Source organism: Helianthus annuus, chromosome 17 (genome assembly GCF_002127325.2).
Source record: "Helianthus annuus cultivar XRQ/B chromosome 17, HanXRQr2.0-SUNRISE, whole genome shotgun sequence".
Classification (NCBI taxonomy): Eukaryota; Viridiplantae; Streptophyta; class Magnoliopsida; order Asterales; family Asteraceae; genus Helianthus; species Helianthus annuus.
Window position 1 is genome coordinate 63,432,969 of NC_035449.2, and position 9,232 is coordinate 63,442,200.

The following is a 9,232-nucleotide window of genomic DNA, read 5'->3' on the forward strand; positions in this document are numbered from 1 at the left end:
ACTTATTTATTCAAAAAGTCAGGACGAACATTGTCAGCACTTGCATTCACTCTTAACTTTGTTAAGAAAAGAAAAATTGTATGCCAAATTTTCGAAGTGTGAATTTTGGCTACAAGAAGTGCAATTCTTAGGACACATGGTGAATCATGAAGGTATTCACATAGATCCTGCTAACATAGAAGCAATTACCAATTGGAAGGTTCCACAAACCGCAATGGAAATTAGAAGTTTTATAGGTTTAGCCAGATATTATAGATGGTTTATTAAGGATTTTTCCAAAATAGCTGTACCATTAACTAAGCTAACCTGTAAAGCCATTAAGTTTGAATGGGGACCTAAACAAGAAGAAGCCTTTAGAATCTTGAAGCAGAAATTAACCAATGCTCCAATCTTAGCCTTACCAGAAGGAACAGAAGATTTTGAAGTATATTGTGATGCTTCAAAATTAGGATTCGGATGTGTGTTAATGCAACGCAAGAAGGTAATTGCGTATGCTTCCAGACAATTGAAAAAGCACGAGGAAAACTATACGACTCATGATTTAGAATTAGGAGCTATAGTTTTTGCCCTTAAGATATGGAGACATTATCTGTATGGAAGTAAGTTTACTGTTTATACAGATCATAAAAGTTTAAGGTATATATTTGGGCAAAAAGAGTTAAATATGAGGCAAAGAAGATGGATGGAAATCCTGAGTGATTACGACTGTGATATTCAATATCACGAAGGAAAGGCAAACGTAGTCGCAGATGCCTTAAGTCGTAAGGATCATGAGAAGTAAAAGCGAGTCTGTGCTCTTAGAATAAATCTACAAGTAGATTTAATGGAACAATTAAAGGAAATTCAGGAAACGGCAATCAAGGACGATGCCGAAGGAATGAAAGGTTACCTAAAAGAATTGGAACAAGGAAATGATGGAATTTGGAAATTCCACAAAAGCAGAATTTGGGTACCTAAACAGGGAAATTTAAGATCAAAGATTTTAGAGGAAGCTCATAAATCTAGGTATACTGTACATCCAGGAAACAATAAGATGTACCAAGATTTAAGAAAGAATTTCTGGTGGATAGGAATGAAAAAGGATATAGCTGAATACGTATCTAAGTGTCTAACCTGTTCACAAGTTAAAGCCGAACATCAGAAACCTTCAGGACTACTACAACAGTTAGAAATGCCTGTATGGAAATGGGAACTCATAACAATGGACTTTGTTACTAAGTTACCCAAAACCAGAAAAGGTAATGATGCTATTTGGGTAATTGTGGATCGATTAACCAAATCTGCTCATTTTCTACCTATGAAAGAAACCTTTAGCATGGAAAGGTTAGCCAAGTTGTATGTAGATGAAGTAGTATCCTTACATGGAGTCCCACTCCCCATTGTATCAGATAGAGATAGTCGTTTCACTTCCCGTTCTGGACAAGCTTCCAAGAAGCAATGGGAACCCGACTCAATTTAAGTACTGCATATCATCCACAAACAGACGGACAAAGTGAAAGGACGATCCAAACTCTAGAAGACAAGCTCCGAGCATGTGTAATTGACTTTGGTGGTAATTGGGATAACCATTTACCATTAATCGAATTCTCCTATAACAATAGTTATCACTCAAGCATCGAAGCCGCTCCATTCGAAGCACTGTATGGACGCAAGTGCAGAACTCCCGTATGTTGGGCAGAAATAGGAGAAAGTCAATTATCAGGTCCAGAGATCGTACAAGAAACCACTGACAAGATAACTCAAATCAAAGAAAGATTGAAAACAGCCAGAGATCGTCAAAAAGCTATGCAGATAATCGCCGCAAGCCACTAGAATTCCAGATAGGAGACAAAGTACTATTGAAAGTTTCTCCTTGGAAAGGAATAGTACGATTCGGTAAGAAAGGAAAACTGAGTCCAAGATATGTTGGACCATTCCCAGTGATCCAACGAATAGGACCAGTAGCTTATCGCTTACAACTACCAGAAGAACTAGCTGGAGTACATGATGTATTTCATGTATCTAATCTCAAGAAATGTCTATCAGACGAATCCCTGGTAGTACCTCTTCAAGATGTGGAGGTAAATGAAAAGCTGAAATTCATAGAGAAACCTTTACAAATAGAAGACCGGAAGGTCAAGTTTCTCAAACACAAGCGACTAGTGTCAAAGTCAAATGGGATTCAAAGAGGGGACCAGAATATACTTGGGAGCTAGAATCAGAAATGGAGCGGAAATACCCTCATCTATTTCAGTAAATCTCGAGGACGAGATTTTTCTTAAGGTGGGGAGGATGTAACAACTCTCATCAAAAGTTATATTTATTTAAATAAATTGTCCAATAGGAAACCCTAATTGTGAAACCCAAGTGATTCTAAACAAACCCTAAAATTTTCAGAACATTTGGAATCAGGATCAGGGCCCCCAAAACTAGGGGGGGTAAACCCTAAGTGATAATTATCTACAGAAAACGCTGTCAAAAATGAAATTTCATGCAACGTCGACTCATCAGGGCTAGATAGGTAACGAAGCATGCCTAGTCTACTTTGACATCTCAGGCGAGTCGCGACAGGACCAGGGACATCTTCCGCGACACTCGGGAGGTGCAAATTTAGGGTATAAATACAGGGGCTTGGGACTTGATTCCTGGCTTCAGTTCGACGTTGAAATTCCTTACGTATACAAAGTTAGACACTGTTTACTACAAAAACACACACTGATCACGAAGTGCTACCACAATTCAGGGTAATAACTCGATCGCTATTACGATTCATTTTCCGACTGATCAATATATCCAATGGATGTTTAAGTGCCGCCCACATAGGGTTATACTTTGTCGTTCGTCGTTAAATCGATGGATGTTTAAGTATTGCACTTTGTCGTTCGTTGTGAGAATTTGATCTCGTGAGTTATCGTAACTGCTGTATTGATCACTAACCCGGTTTTGTGTTCATTATTATTAAATTAGGTTAACAAGGCTAAATCATATTCCGCCCGTGTTAAATCTGCAATGTGAGTCATTCTCTTTTTATCAAATGTTTTACAATACTCCAAATTATTTTCAGAATTATAAATTACAGTGATTAAGTTTATGTAATCACCAAATTACAGCCAGTATGTGGGGTATTGTGCACATTACTACTGTTTTAATCACATTAGGTGGGCGAACCTAAAATTAAGTGATATACGTCATTCATTGGGGCAGCCAATGGTGATATGACCACAGTCACAGATCCGGTCGAGTGACAAATACTGTGGGTAGTTGGTAGATATCAGAAACATATGTAAAAACTCTTAATACTGTAAATTATAATAAACGAGTCATTTTAGTAAACTGAATGATTCACTCAGTATTTCCCCGCTGACAAAACCTTTTTTAAACATGTTTCAGGTGATCTATTGTAATTCAGGAAAAGTGCTGGGAAGCATTTCAAGCTTAAGATAGTGGCTCATTATAAAATAAAGAAATATGTTTTGTAAAAATAAAGATTTATCAGTAAAATCTTGTTATTGTAAATTATCGGGGTTTTATCCCGAATTGTGAAATAAAATAATCGGGAAAAGTTTTTAGCTTTAAAACGATCCTGATGATAAAATTCCGCTGCTAGAATCACATAAATAAATATCACGGGATTTCTGTCCCGCGGTTCCTGAAACGGGTCAAACCGGGTCGGGGGCCGTGACAATCTGTATATTATATATCCGACGAAACAGGTTGATATATTGATCGACGAAAATGAATTGATTGATTATTGGACGAAACAAATTTGAAAGCTGTGTGTGACGAAACAGGATTGAATTTGTGAATCTGATCGACGAACAAGAATGGATAAGGTTGGGAGTTGGTGAGATATTTCAGACAAGTCTTATCTTGCTTCTGACACACGACACACAATTTCAAACTACCACCATGCTTATCTCACCGAACACAGTCAATCCACCATGCTTTTGAGCACCATTTTCAACTCAAATATAATTTTATAATTCACAAACAAACTGTACAGTGGCTTCTCAAAAGATCAAAAAGGTGAAATATTGAAGATCACTTTGAAGTTAACTGAAGAACACGATGAATATTTGAAGATTCCGGTCACCGAATAATTTTCGGAAACCCGAAAATGCACAAACTTTTAATGAAAACCCGATCTTTATCTTGTGAACAAGAATATAACAAAGGTTTTTACCAAAACAATCAGAAAACTTTTAAGAAAACTTTTTCAGAAAATCATAAACAATCAAGTTCAAACTTGATAAAAACCGAAACTTGTTTGGTTTTAAACAAGGATTAGAGCCAAAGCTCTGATACCAATTGTAGGTCCCGTTTTTCCGGTGGATCGATAACAAAAACCTTATCCTTGTTTATCACAAACACGGTAACGGGTGCGGAATCCACATGACAGTGCAAACCAAACACAATGTAAAATAAACAACACGGTTTAACCAAAGAAACACAATCTATTGATTAAACGGGATGAGAACTGATACAAACATATACAAACAATGTTTTAAGTAAACCTCTCACGGTGAGTATGCTCTCATCTAATCTCACACAGAAACAAATGAGGGGTATTTATACTAGACTGACACAGACTTGACTTGACGAAACAGAAAAAGGACACGGCGAAACCCAACAAGTGACGAAACAGGGGAGGCCCAATACACAGTCGATGAAAAACATTGTGTTTCGTTGTCAAGAGATCAGACCCAATATTTAGGCCCAAATATTTGTGTGTTTCGTCAGAGGAGGTTTTCCACATTTGTGATTTTTTCAATATTCAACAATTATGACATCATCAATGTGATGTCATGGTGATGTGTTTGGAAATGTGTTCGTGGCTCTCCGTGCTTCGCGTGTCGAACTCTGGGGCGCACGACGGAGGAATGTCGCGACGTCGGGCATGAGCCAGACATAACCGAGTCGAAACCAAGTCGAACTGAGCCGAGTCGAACCAAGCCGAGTCGCGTCCACACAAAGGTATCAACACTGATGCAGTAACTCTTGAAATCTAGGCTCGCTTAATATTGACACAGGGGCTACAAACGCTTCTTCTCTTGTTCCCCAACATAAATGGCAAAATAGCCTTTGGGGATATCCATAGATGCGGGAGTGCTGCCACCATTAGAGGGGGATCGTTTGAGAATTTGCCTTGCTTGAATGATACTAGGCATACGGATGGCCATGTTTTCAAGGAAGCTAGAGGATGTTCACTGTAAAGTGTTGTTGAAGGAAGGAAAAAATTCAAAGAATCGCTTCTTTCTGAATGAGTATATAGATTAATTTCTAGGAAGATGTGGTTGTATTAGTCATGTAGAAGGGTATCATATCTTCCAGAATTGTACTATTGAAGATAAGTGGATACCAATCTTTGGGAGAAATCCAAACAAGAAAACAAACGCACATGGTATCATATCTTCCAGAATTGTACTATTGAAGATAAGTGGATACCAATCTTTAGGAGAAATCCAAACACGAGACATACATGAAAAGCTATAGGGCCTGATTTCATATGGCAGTAAGTTGTGAAGATTAGGACCAAGGTCACATGCTTTTGTCTTGATGATGGAGTCCACTATTAACACTTGTAGGACAACGTGTTTTCCAACCAAATTACCTATTGCGGATATGGTTTATCCAGTTTTGTACTAAAAAACCATCTCGGATTCATCCTTCTATAGCTCTAACTCATTACTGAGTAGTTTAAAAAAATATATATATAACTATTAGAAATAAGTAAACTCGATAATATATCTTAGTTTATACTTATGTTATCTAACTGTAAACTTATTATTTATGTGTGTATTATGTAAATAATCGAAGAGGCATGTGTCATATGTGACAACGGTTCGGAGCGTGACTGACCAGGATCAAGCCACCAATCATATAGAACAATATATATAGTAAAAGTAATTGCCATTAAACCAAACCAAATCCATATGAAAGGTGATCCAAAATCATAAGTAAGTTATCATTGTTTAGCGGAAGCGTATAATCAAAACCCAACATAATTAAGTACGAAACGTCATAAGTGTTTAATAAGATAATCACGATCCAAGCCCACAACGACCAGCTCCTCCATGTGCAAGCTGCATGTACCTAACGACCTGCAAGGCATGTAACAGAGGATCAACAACTAGTTGAGCGAGTTCACAGAAAGTAAATGCGTAATAGTAAGTTCGTATGTAACAGGTGGCTCTACTAGGCCGTTAGTACGTTCTATTGGTGGGGGCTTCCCATGTTGTATAACCACTAGACTATTCGTAACCATAAGTATCCTTCACAACCGAGGATAGTAGTAAGTATAAATACACGTAGGTTTTACGTGAGTATCCTTCACAACCGAGGATAGTGATAAGTATAAGTCTACGTAGATTGTAAGTATGTGTCCTGCACAACCGAGGACAGTGAATAGCATAAGTATGTGTCCTGCACAACCGAGGACAGTAAGAAACATAAGTATGTGTCCTGCACAACCGAGGACAGTAAGAAACATAAGTATGTGTCCTGCACAACCGAGGACAGTAAGAAGCATATGCATATGTGGGCTTTACGCCTGTGTCCTGCACAACCGAGGACAGTAAGTAGTATAAGCATACGTAGGTTTACGTATGTGTCCTGCACAACCGAGGACGCTGGTATGGTAGTCTAGTATTAGTGTCAGTACGAATCTATTCAACCTTATTCCTTCAATCCCATTCCCAAGCCCTTGGGAATCCCATGCCTTAGTAAGGGTGTGAACTCACCTTGGTTTGCTCGGTATGCTATGCTCTAGGGTTTAACAATTGTCTAAGTCCGTTACACACGACCTAGGATACATTGCACATACTTGACGTAAGTATATAATTTCAATTAGGGTTTGCAACTCTTCGGATCAAACAATCACATACGATATCGTATCATTCTGTAACAAGCAGTATCATTCAGTAACATGCAGCATCTTATATTCACATACTGGTAGGGTATAGTAGTGTGTTGTTTCTCATACAGATTTCTGAACTTACACCACAATCACACAGTCTTTTCAAGTGTAAACAGAATTTAGAGTATGTATCATTATAAACATTCTGGGTCATGTAAATCCACTTAAAACTTAGACAGTTCATCTATCATTCATTAAGTATAATGTTCAAGCTATGCATCAAGCATGAAACTCGGTTTAGGTTATCATGTAATAATTCCGACAAGACATAACACACATAAAGGTCGGACACCTTGTTTCATTCCAAAAGATCGGACGTCAAGTATAACCACAAGAAGTCGGACCATGAGCTCCCACCAAATCTCGGGCAAGATCACACTCATAAAGGTCGGACAGAACATGGGGGGGGGGGGTAGGGGTCATAAAGGTCGGACATCAAGTAAAACTCGGACTAAACTATCATGCAAAACTCGGACTATGTATCCAATATACAAAAGTCGGGCTATGTGTTATAACCAGGAAACTCAGACACACATAGAACAAAAAGCTCGGACTTCCTTCCCCCATTATCAAAACTCGGACACCCTCTTATAACTAGGAAACTCGGACCTTTGATCCCTATAAAGGTCGGGCAAGATCTTGGGGGTCAAAAGTCGGACCATAGCATAAGTTACAACCTCGGACCATTTCATAGTTATACAAAAACTCAGACAATCTATTGTTACAAAAGAAACTCGGACATGATGTATAATATCAAAACTCGGATCCAGCATAATGTTATAAAAGCTCAGACTTTTATCATCCACAAACTCAGACAATCAATCATGCACAAAACTCAGACAACTAGAATTAGGGTTACGAAACTCTGACAGTAACACTACGTGAATTCCAATACAGAATCAAAAGAATCAAATCAGTTACGTTTCTCTTGGTTTCTAACCCTAATATCATACATAGTGACGGCATAATCATAATCAATCCACTTATGATCAACAATAATCAACCTATAATCATTACAGGAACCATCTATCTGTCATACAACTAATCATCATCATCAATAATTCAGAATCAAATCAAAATCACAGCCTATCACATGAAGAACTAGGGTTTTAACATCATTCAATCAATCACAATTAACATCAAACAATGATTAAACAATTACCTTGATTGATTCTAGATGGATTGGAAGATCAAACTTGTTGCAAAAGACTTGTGAAGCCAAGAATGATGAGAAGATGATTGTAGAGAGGATTAGGGAATGTGAGGGTACGTGTTTTGATTCTTGTGATGATTAGTGAATGATTAGGAAAAGAGATTAGGGTTAAGTATCTCTAGGATTTCACTAATTACCCATTACCTCCCTAAGTATCATAATTTACACATGTACACCATCTCATAACAATTTCACAGTTTCGCCACCAAGTTCATATATTTACCAAGTCTTTCACAACTAACAAACAACCATGCACAATCACACAATACGATTCATTGCATCAAGACGTGTAAAATTCCATAGCAATTAATTGTGCAAATAATCAACTAAACAATACAAGAACGTGCAATAAATGCGAAACAGAAATCTTGGAAATTCGAGTTGTCACATTATCCCCAACTTAAAAGAAATTTCATCCCGAAATTTGGTAAGCACTCACTGAGGAAGCTAGATAAGCTGTATTGTTCACTGGTTTTCCTGGGGTGTCACATCATCCCCCCGTTGATTTGGAATTTCGTCCCGAAATTCCGCAGTAGTAGCTTCAGCCTCAGTAGTGGATGCATTGGTTCCGAATAACTGGGGGTACTTTTCTTTCATTTGGTCTTCGCGTTCCCAGGTGTACTCTGGGCCACGTCGGGAGTTCCATCGAACCCGAACAAGAGGGATTCTCTTGCTTTTGAGGACCTTAACATCCCGGTCCGTGATTTCAACTGGTTCCTCGACGAACTGCAACCGCTCGTCGATAGTGAGTTCCTTAAAAGGAATTATGAGGGTCTCATCTGACAGGCACTTCTTCAGATTCGACACGTGAAATACATTGTGAACTGCACCGAGTTCAGCTGGTAGGTTCAATCTGTAGGCTACTGGGCCTATTCTTTCAGTGATTTCGAACGGTCCAACATACCGTGGATTGAGTTTGCCTCGTTTACCAAATCGAACCACACCATTCCAGGGTGAGACTTTAAGTAAAACCCGGTCCCCGACCTGAAATTCCAATGGCTTCTTACGCTTATCCGCGTAGGCTTTCTGACGGTCGCGTGCTGCCGCCATGCGTTGTCGTATCTGTGCAATCTTTTCTGTGGCGTCCACTACAATCTCTGGACCCGTAATCTGACTATCCCCCA